Consider the following 9,541-nt stretch of genomic DNA (forward strand, 5'->3'; position numbering starts at 1 on the left):
CTGTCAAATTTTGCTCTGAATAATTTGAGACTTTGCTAATATATGCATATAATTTTAAAATTGCTATACATTCTACTCATTGAATCTTTAATCATTTTGAAGTAATTCTTTTGAATTCTACTAATTGTATTTGCCTGAGGTCTACTTTTGTTGGCTATTAATATAGTTATATCAACTTTTCTTTTTATTAGGATTTAATGGCATGTCTTTTTCCATCCAATGGCTTTCAACATTTTCTATAGCCATGTATTTTAGATATATTCCTTATAAACAGTATAGACTTTTTGTTCCCAGTTTATCTTTTTTATTAAAATAGAGCATTTAGTCCATTTTTACTCAGCCTAATTACTAATATATTTGGATTTATATCTACCATATTATTTTTTACTTTTTTTGTGGTCTCTGTTTCTATCTCTTTTCTTTGTTATTTCAGATTATTGAATATTTTAAATACTGTTTTCATCCATTATTAGTATAAAATTTAGACACTCTGTTTCCACTCTTTTGGTAATATTAGAAATTCATATTTAACTTACTAAAGTTTGTAATTATTCAATTATTTTACTCTCATCTTTGAAAATATTGGGATACTAGAAGTTTTACCCCCATTAATACCACACATTCCAACTGATAAGTTATGGTTCTATGATTTTTTTTTTTTGTTACCTAAAATTTTAAAGTCAGTTTTTTGTTCATGTGTTTACTACAACAAACGTTATTACTTTTGATTTATAGACTCAGTGTTCATATTTATATTGCCCACTCATCTACCATTTTCTTTGAGGCTCACTTCAGTTAGAGATCACTTTCCTTGGACCTGAAGATTATTTTCTAGAGTTTTCAATAACTTACAGTTTTTTGGTGATTAATTTTTTCCTGTATTTATTTTAGTAAACATGTCTTTACTTCACCTTTTTTTAATTGACATTTTTGTCAAATATAGAAATCTAGTCATGCAGTTATCCATGACACTACATTATTTTTCTTTGTAGCACTTGAAATTTGTAACTGTATAGTTATTTGTTCAGTATCTGTATTCTGAACTGGGTTACTAGGCCATAAGTTCTATGTGGGTGAGAACTATGCCCATTTTGCATATCAGTGGATATTTAAATCTACTATAATGCTTGGAATATGGAAGTTAAACAATATAGATTTGCATGAATGAATAAGAGAATGAACAAATTAATAAGCATGGTCCCTGAACAGACATCTGGTGGATGTCCATTGAAAATAGACAAAATAGGGCGCCTGGGTGGCTCAGTCGTTGGGCGTCTGCCTTCGGCTCAGGTCGTGATCCCGGGGTCCTGGGATCGAGTCCCGCATCGGGCTCCCTGCTCCTTGGGAGCCTGCTTCTCCCTCTGCTTCTCTCCCTCTCTCTCTCCCTCTGTCCCTCATGAATAAATAAATAAAATATTTTAAAAAAATAGACAAAATATTGGTGATCTGATAATTCAGGGCTGGTTGTCTGATTCCCACCATTAAACAAAACAAAACATGGACCCAGGAGAAAAAGAGATTTGAATGGTCAAAGTTTGGGTTAATTTCTGAAGCTATTATGCAGCTATTTTCATTGTGTATTGTTCTTTTATTATTCTTAAAGTTGTAGGTGAAGTTGGTCCTGAGGATTTAATAGTACAGCTTGAGCATAAATTTTTGCTTTGTCTAAGTTGGGCTTTACTAATATAAGCATATTATTGCTTCCTCCTTCAACTTTCTTAGGGTATATTCATACTTCTTAGAGCATACTTCTTAGGAAATTTTTTAGATTTCCCCAGCAAATGTCTCTTCAGTCCCAGGTGCATTTCTATGTGAAAATCAAATTAATGTGCCTGATCCTTTGCCATATGCCCATACAGCAGATCTAAGTACTAATGCTAGCCATGGTGTTACTAGTGTGCATCATGATTTTCGTTGTGTATTGTTCTACTAAAAGATAGAATGGCAGTCTCAAGGTGCTAAGCATCTTAAAGAGCTATGGAAAATGTGGTGAGTGCACTGTGGAGGGGGTGGCTGGACTTGAAACTCTGAGGTTTGATGGCATTTTTCATCTTTAGCAATTCTAAGATATAGACCTATAGATACTTACATAAGCACATGACTTTTGCCAGGGCAAGAATTATATGACACCTACAATTTGAGTCTCACCCACCCCCAGATTTACCTCCTTTTCTTGCTATTTGGCACACCACTGAACGTCTTTGAGTCTATTTTTTCAACAGTCTTAAAATATGCCAGATGCTTTGCTATCCACTTGATAATAGAATGTGAGTAATCTCTACCTACCTGAAGCTCATGGCATAGCTGAGGAGGCAAAGAAATAAAATAACCAATTATACCACGGTGGGATAAATTCCACAGAGAGGGAAATGACTGACATCTAAGTGGAACTGTGACTTGTCAGAAGGATCCTTTTACATTACTTCTGGGATACCTACTCTGACCATTTATGTCTTGGTTAGATGTGGCACTCCTTAGTGTTCAGTGAGAGAAACATATTGCTCAGTCCCAGGGGTGACACTCATATTACCATGCAAATGGTGTCCCCTGGATTGTTCAGCATATAATCCATGCAACTCAGTTCTTATAATGGCAAAAGCAGCCATGATTATTTTGAAAAGGCCAATTCTCAAGAAGACAGTGAAAGATAACTGATCTAAATTATGGAGAGATGTTTCATGAAGGAAGTATAGGAGAAGTAGTCTTTCAGCTTTGGATAAATAGCTACCCCATAAAAAAAAGAATAATAGAATGAACACAAGAATTGCAAAGGACTTATGCAGTGCTGCCAAATCAAGACATAAGCTGGTGCCAAACCATGGTGAGTTAGTAGTCCATTGAGTAAAGGGTGGTGGTGGATGGAGTATCTTCTGGATATTCATGAGGTTGTGGGCTTCAAAAGACTGATTTCCATAGTCAGTACCCCAGATCTACTTCAGACCATCAGAACTAGGAACATTCATAGGGGTGACATAGTTGAGGCCAAAAAAGTCCTGGCAGAGGTTATTTCTAATGGAGTCCGGGCAGTAGAAGTAAATGTCCTTAATAAGTCCCACTTTGATGTGTTATCTGTATATTGTGAAAGATGTCAGTCCTTTGTAAGCTAGGGAGCAGCATATGTATCCAGAATCCAGGGTACAAGAATGACAGACATGGAAGTATATGGCAAGAGTTACAAAGTACTGTAGAGCTAAGGTTCAGATTTTCTAGTCAAAGTCAAGAGCACTTTATACAATTGAACTAATTGGCCATGAATCTCTGAGCATCTGATCAATGAAATGGTGCCTCTTTATAATGCAGCACAGGAGACCACACCTCCCAGTCTGAATACATGGCCTGAGGCCATATAAAACTGTGTAGCAAGAATACAGAACTTTTCTCATATAAACGTGCAGTTCTTGGATCCTTGTTTAGCTCTGACATTTGCAACCTTCTTTTAAGCTAAAGAGTATTTGGGAATTTTATTAACAAAATCTTCTATCAGTCAAAATTTTTCTTTAATTTAGTTCCAAAATTCCCAAAGGGGGAAAAAAATCAATATTAAGTTTTTCAACAGGAGCTTTATACACATTGCAAAGTAACTATTTATCAGTGTGTGTAGTCAGTAAGTTTACCTGTGAAGAATTAAATATGAATACAAGAGCTTTCACATATAGAAAGAAGTAATTCCTTTTTGAAAATCTACCATGTACTGCTCTGGGTGCTTTGTGTTTGCCTGATCATGAGCCATCTCCCCCTTTTGATGAAGTAATTCACATCTGAATGTTTTCATCATGAAAATAAGAGCCCACTCCAAATTCTCTTTATGAGAAAGTCTGTGCTTTGGACATGAGATGATCATTTCTCTTGAGGAAACAACACTAAAAAAATCAAAACTTGTTTTTAGCACTGAAACTGCAGCTCTAAATTTGTTTAAATGGGTTCAGTTTTCTATTTCAATTCCTGTGTCAAATGCAAGTGTGGGAAGAATTTTTAGCATCGTGGATAATCTGTGGAACGATGCAACTGTGCATCGGGACTACAACAAAATGAACATAGTATATAAGAAATGCTGAGCCTTTTTAAATGCACCTTTAATTTGAGTGGAAGGAAAAGATAGGTATTTGAACTCAAAGACTTATAAAAAGCTATATATTCTAAAATATATTATAAGGTATAATTTAGGTCATCCTCGTATGAAACCAATGAGTTGGAAACTTAGGAATTCAGGTAAGAGCTAAAGGGAGAGACGGTGGGATTTATTTCTTGAACCAACTAACACCAGGCTAGAATCATTAAGTTAATTTTTCTCTCTTTTTTAGTGTATGGATGTTTCTCCCTCCATAAAAATGTGATCAAATACATAAAAATTTTGTTAAAAATAATAATTTTGGGAAGAGGGACAGGGGAACAGAGAGGAAAGCCCTGGTTCTCATTATAAACTTTTGAACAATTAGTTGAATATTCTAAAAATGTGCATGGCTTAGTTTTAAAAATGTCAATAGGCATTTTTCATTAGAGTGATTATAAACTGTATATGCTTTTTTTTTTTTTTAGTTCTGTACACTAACAGAACTAATGCTATTCCTCAGCAACACTCACTTATTCATTGTTGAAAGTTAGAAGTCAGGGATAAACAAAAATAATAATGCTAAAACATTTTCAAAACCCATGACCATTCAAAGACAACAACTATTAGCTCTTCTTCCAGGTTGTTTTCTCAAATAGATTATGCTAATTTAGCAACTAATATAGGACTTTTCACATTACTTAATATATTTCTGCATCACCTTTTTTAAGGACTACATGTAAAGTATCATGATTTATTTAATGGATCCATTACTTTGGAATCACAGGTTTTGAATTCATCCTTCTTCCTTCAAATTTGTGCATTTGTCTCATTTCTTAGGATGAATTCCTAGAAGAGCACTGCTGGTCTAAAGGGAAGGCATATGTTTAAGACATTTGATACAGTTGCCAAATTGCCTTTCAGGAAAGTTGGACCAATTTAGACTACCATTAGTAGTGTATCAGAATGTCTGTTTATTCCAATCCATGCTGTCACTCAATTTTGTCAGTCATTTTAATATTTGTCAATGTAATAGGCTAAAAATGTGCATTTCTTTGAAGTTAAATGTATTTTCTTCTTTTATGAATTACCTGTCATTGCCCACATTATTTTTTCCATTGAGATGTTGAACAATTTCTTTATAATTTGTTAAAGCTCTTTGTATATTAACATGTTAATACATTTTTCCATATATTTTGTAGTTATCTTTCTTAGCTTAGTGTTCATCTCAACTTTGTTTATTTTTTGTTCCCCATAGGTAGGGAAGTTTTGCATTTTGTTTTCAAATCAACTGAAAGACTGCATACAAAAATGGACAATGGCCAGACCATCTATAGAAATAAAACTTTGATGCAAAGCCTGCAGTAGCCTGCCCAGGAAACCAACCGTTACCTACAATAAGCCACCAGGAAGTCAGCTTGCTATCAGACTTCCAGGAAGCCAGATTGCTATCTCTAGTGGCAATCCAGGAAACTAAACAATGACTCTGTATCAATCAGCCCCAAATGGCCAGGATTTGATTAATGGACAGCTTCCCTAATTTCTGTCCCCATTTCCAACTTAGGATCAACCAGAGTGAGCCAAATATGTACTCCTAATCAATCATATAGGGTGCCTCACTTCCACATGGCCCACTTACAGCTTCCCCAGGCCAACAGCCTCCAATGAGAACACTCCTTCAGCTTCCCTTTTCTTCATCCTAAAGCTTTCCCATTCCTCTGCCTGCCTTTGAGTCTCTGACAAAATACAAGTGACAGTGGCTGCTGACCCCCTTGCTATAACCAGCTCAGAAGAAATTGCCTTTGTTTTTCTCATTTGGTTGGTCTTCATTTATTTCCATACTATCTATATATTCTTATACTGTTCCTCCTTTGGTGCCAGAGAGAGCCCTTCCTCCTTGCAATTTTGTGTAATTTCAACAATTCTTATTTATACAAATAAAATACAAATGAGAGGCAGTCTGAGATGTTGATTCAAAGTGCTGGCTGGAGAACTAGACTATTTGGATTTTTATATCTGTGCTGTCACTAATCAGTTAAGTGACTTTGGACAAGTTGCTTATCTTCTCTAGCCTTAGTTTTCCCCATCTGCATAATGCGTGTAATATTAACTCCAAAAGGTTGCTGCGAGGACCAAGTGAGAGTACCTAGAATGACACCTAACATATAGTAAGCAATCAATATATGTTCCTGTTACTGCCTATATTTTTCAAGTACTTTAATGATCACATTTCTAATTATAGGAGAATTTTATATGGTTCGTACAGGAGGTGACAGACACACTCTAAGAAACAATTGAAGGACAGGCTCTTGATTTCAGCCAACTTAGTCAGGCTGTAGTTCAGGGCAGGGATGCTTCCGCAAAATCAAGAAACTGAGGGAAGCTCAGGCATGCTCCCTGCACCAAGGGGTTGAGAATTGGAGAAATGTTGCCACTTACACGCCTATAGCTGCTCATGATTCAGTCTAAACCTAGAGTGTCTGTGATCTTGTGAATCGTTTCATCCACCAAAAGTGCCAAGAGTCTTGTTGTGCTCCTTGTCCTGTCTCCCCGTAACAGCTGCCATTTTGGAGTGAAATGGAATACATTAAATCTTTTCTTTCCTCTAGTCTTTGGCCATAGTTCAACTAACCCTTATATAGCTATCAGTAAGTATATCTCAGTCGATTTATTTAAAGAAAATTTTAGGGATTTGACCTCCACATAGACCTAGAGTTCTTAAATTTATTACTAATAGGAATTCCACATAATTATGATACTGATTCTCAGGTGTCACTATAAAAAATTGAGATCATTCAAGAGACCTGGCAGTGTGAACAGGAACTTACATTTTTTTCCTAGCTTTATTGAGATTGAATTAACTTACATGATGCATTTATATATTGTGAAATGATTACTGTGGTGATTAGTTAACACCTCCATCTCATCACATAATTACCTTTATTGTGGTGAGAACATTTAAGATCTACTCTCCTAGCAATTTTCAAGTATATCATATGATATTGTTAAATATAACTACCATGCTGAACATCAGATCCTCAGAACTTATTCATCTTATAACTGGAAATTTATACCTGTTGACCAACATCTCTCCATTTACCCTACCTTCAGAGTCCCTGGAAACCACCATTCTAGTCTCTGTTTCTGTGAGTTCAGTTTTTTTTTATTCCACATAAAAGTGAGATTGTACAGTATTTGTCTAACTCTGTCTGACTTGTTTCACTTAGCATAATGCACTCAAGATCAATCCATGTTGTCACAAATGGCAGAATTTTCTTCTTCTCAGATCTGAATAACATTTTCTTTATCTATTCATCTGTAGATAGAAGCTTAGATTATTTCCCTGACTTGGCTATTGGGAATAATGCTATAATGAACATGGCAGTACTGATATTGCTTCGAGATTCTGTTTTCATTTCCATTGGATACATATCTAGAAGTGGGGTTTGCTAGATCATATGGTGGTTCTATTTTTCATGTTTTGAGTTCCCTCCATATTGTTTTCCATAGTGGCTGCACCACTTTACTACCCCACCAATGGTGCACAAGAGTTCCCTTTTCCCCACATCCTCTCCAACATTTGTTATTTCTTGTCATTTGATGATAGTCATTCTAACAGATGTGAGGTATTATCTCGTTGTTTTTGATCTGCATTTCCTGGTGATTAATGTTGAGCACCTTTCCACATACTTGTTGGCCATCTGGAAAAAATTTCATTTTTAATAAGCACTCTAAATTATTTTCATGATGATGTTATATAGCTCCCACATTGGAAATACTGCTATAGATGTACTCAGATACTAAACTGGTTTGCATTTGATTTGGTATCTGAAGCATGAGCTAAAAAATGACACAGAGGTTGGATGAGAGGAAGAGGAGGATCAGATTGTCCACTTCTTTCATCTTTTCTAGTCTCTAGAGAAAGAGGCCTTTTATTAGTATGTTGTCCCCTAATGTTATGTTAAAGATACTTGATTTCTTTGATCTTCCAGCTTCTCTGTTTGTTCTGTATTTCAGAGTGTTCTGTCACTAGGATAAATTTGGTGATGCCTAAGGAAACACCATTTCGATCCTCTCCTCCAATTACTAGTACCTTTATTTTCAGTGAGGAACAGTGTCTTAAACTTTTTCTTGGAGCTTTTTGTACAACAACTTTCCTTTTAGATCCTTACAAATGGAATTTTTAAAAAAATACTTAACTTGTTCATTCTCCCCCCGTGTACACATAATTATATCTAGTACTTAAATATGATTTTATATTGTCTCTAATTATTTCATGTTTTCATCTTGTCTTTTCAGCTAGATCACAAGTCAGCAGTATATTTCATTACAATTACCTGCTGTACCAATTTGGTTTAGCTTTTCTCTTTCTTTTTGGCTTAGCTTTTCTCTTTCCTCCATTATGATTTGGTCATTCTTTTCTATTACCTCTAGTCACATTGTACATTTTTCTTTTCTTTCCTCCATAAAAAAGTTGTTTTCTTCATTTACAAAAATATTATTTAATTAAAGGTTTTCAGAATGGTTTAATAAAACTACTCAATTGTGCATATAAGTAAACTGAGTATCTGACATGTTAATATGATTTCTCAAGATAATAATGCTAATAAGTTGCACATTTTTTTAAAAAAAAGGAATATAGTATTAGAAAACATGTGTTAAACACCTATGTGGTCAAATTTTCATATGCATTTATCTTCTGTATTCCTCAAAATAACCCTATGAGATAAATATTCCCCACCTTAGCAGATGAGCAAACAGTCTTAAAATGCTAAGTAATGCGCTCAAATTCAGTTCACAAATAATACAGTCAAGAATCAAACCCAGCTATTTTTGTACCTATAGTCATCTTCCTTTTTTTAAGGGAATATCTAGCCCCAAATCCCAGCCTCACTGCATGATATCACACTGTAATATTATGTTGCAATTCCACTTCTACTCCAAGAACATGACTGAAATGTATGCCTACCTTACCAAGGAAAGATGCTTTCCTGTCTGCCAAGCATGAAAGAAGTATACCAGCTACAATGAATAAAACATGTCCAAGTGTGTAAATCAGATTTGCAATGATTACTCTTTATCTGTAGGCTTGATTTACTTACAAACACTTCTGCCAGCCAACACACAAGCTGGGAATAAGATATTAATGACACAAATCCAAGTATTTCAGACAACCCAACTAGACAACACCTTCTTGAAAACTTTATGACTCTATATTTCTAAGACTGATATTGTCAGCTAATTTTCAAATGGTTAATGTCCAAAGGTAAAGTCAGTCTCTAAAGTTTATGCAACCCAAGGAGCCACAAAGTGATACTGAACAAATCTATTCAAATCATTTAGTTTCATTCCTTTATATTATTAAATAAATGAATATTAGATTAGAATTCTTAATGGAGAACAAGAATATAAATTCTCATGACTGAAACTCTGTAACAAAAAAGAAGTGAAAAAAAAAAAAGAAGTGAATAACCATGGTTTTGTGTGACAGTA

This window comes from Eumetopias jubatus, unplaced genomic scaffold, assembly GCF_037043125.1.
Source record: "Eumetopias jubatus isolate StellerSeaLion01/CBP00866 unplaced genomic scaffold, mEumJub1_p1.0 scaffold_1, whole genome shotgun sequence".
Classification (NCBI taxonomy): domain Eukaryota; kingdom Metazoa; phylum Chordata; class Mammalia; order Carnivora; family Otariidae; genus Eumetopias; species Eumetopias jubatus.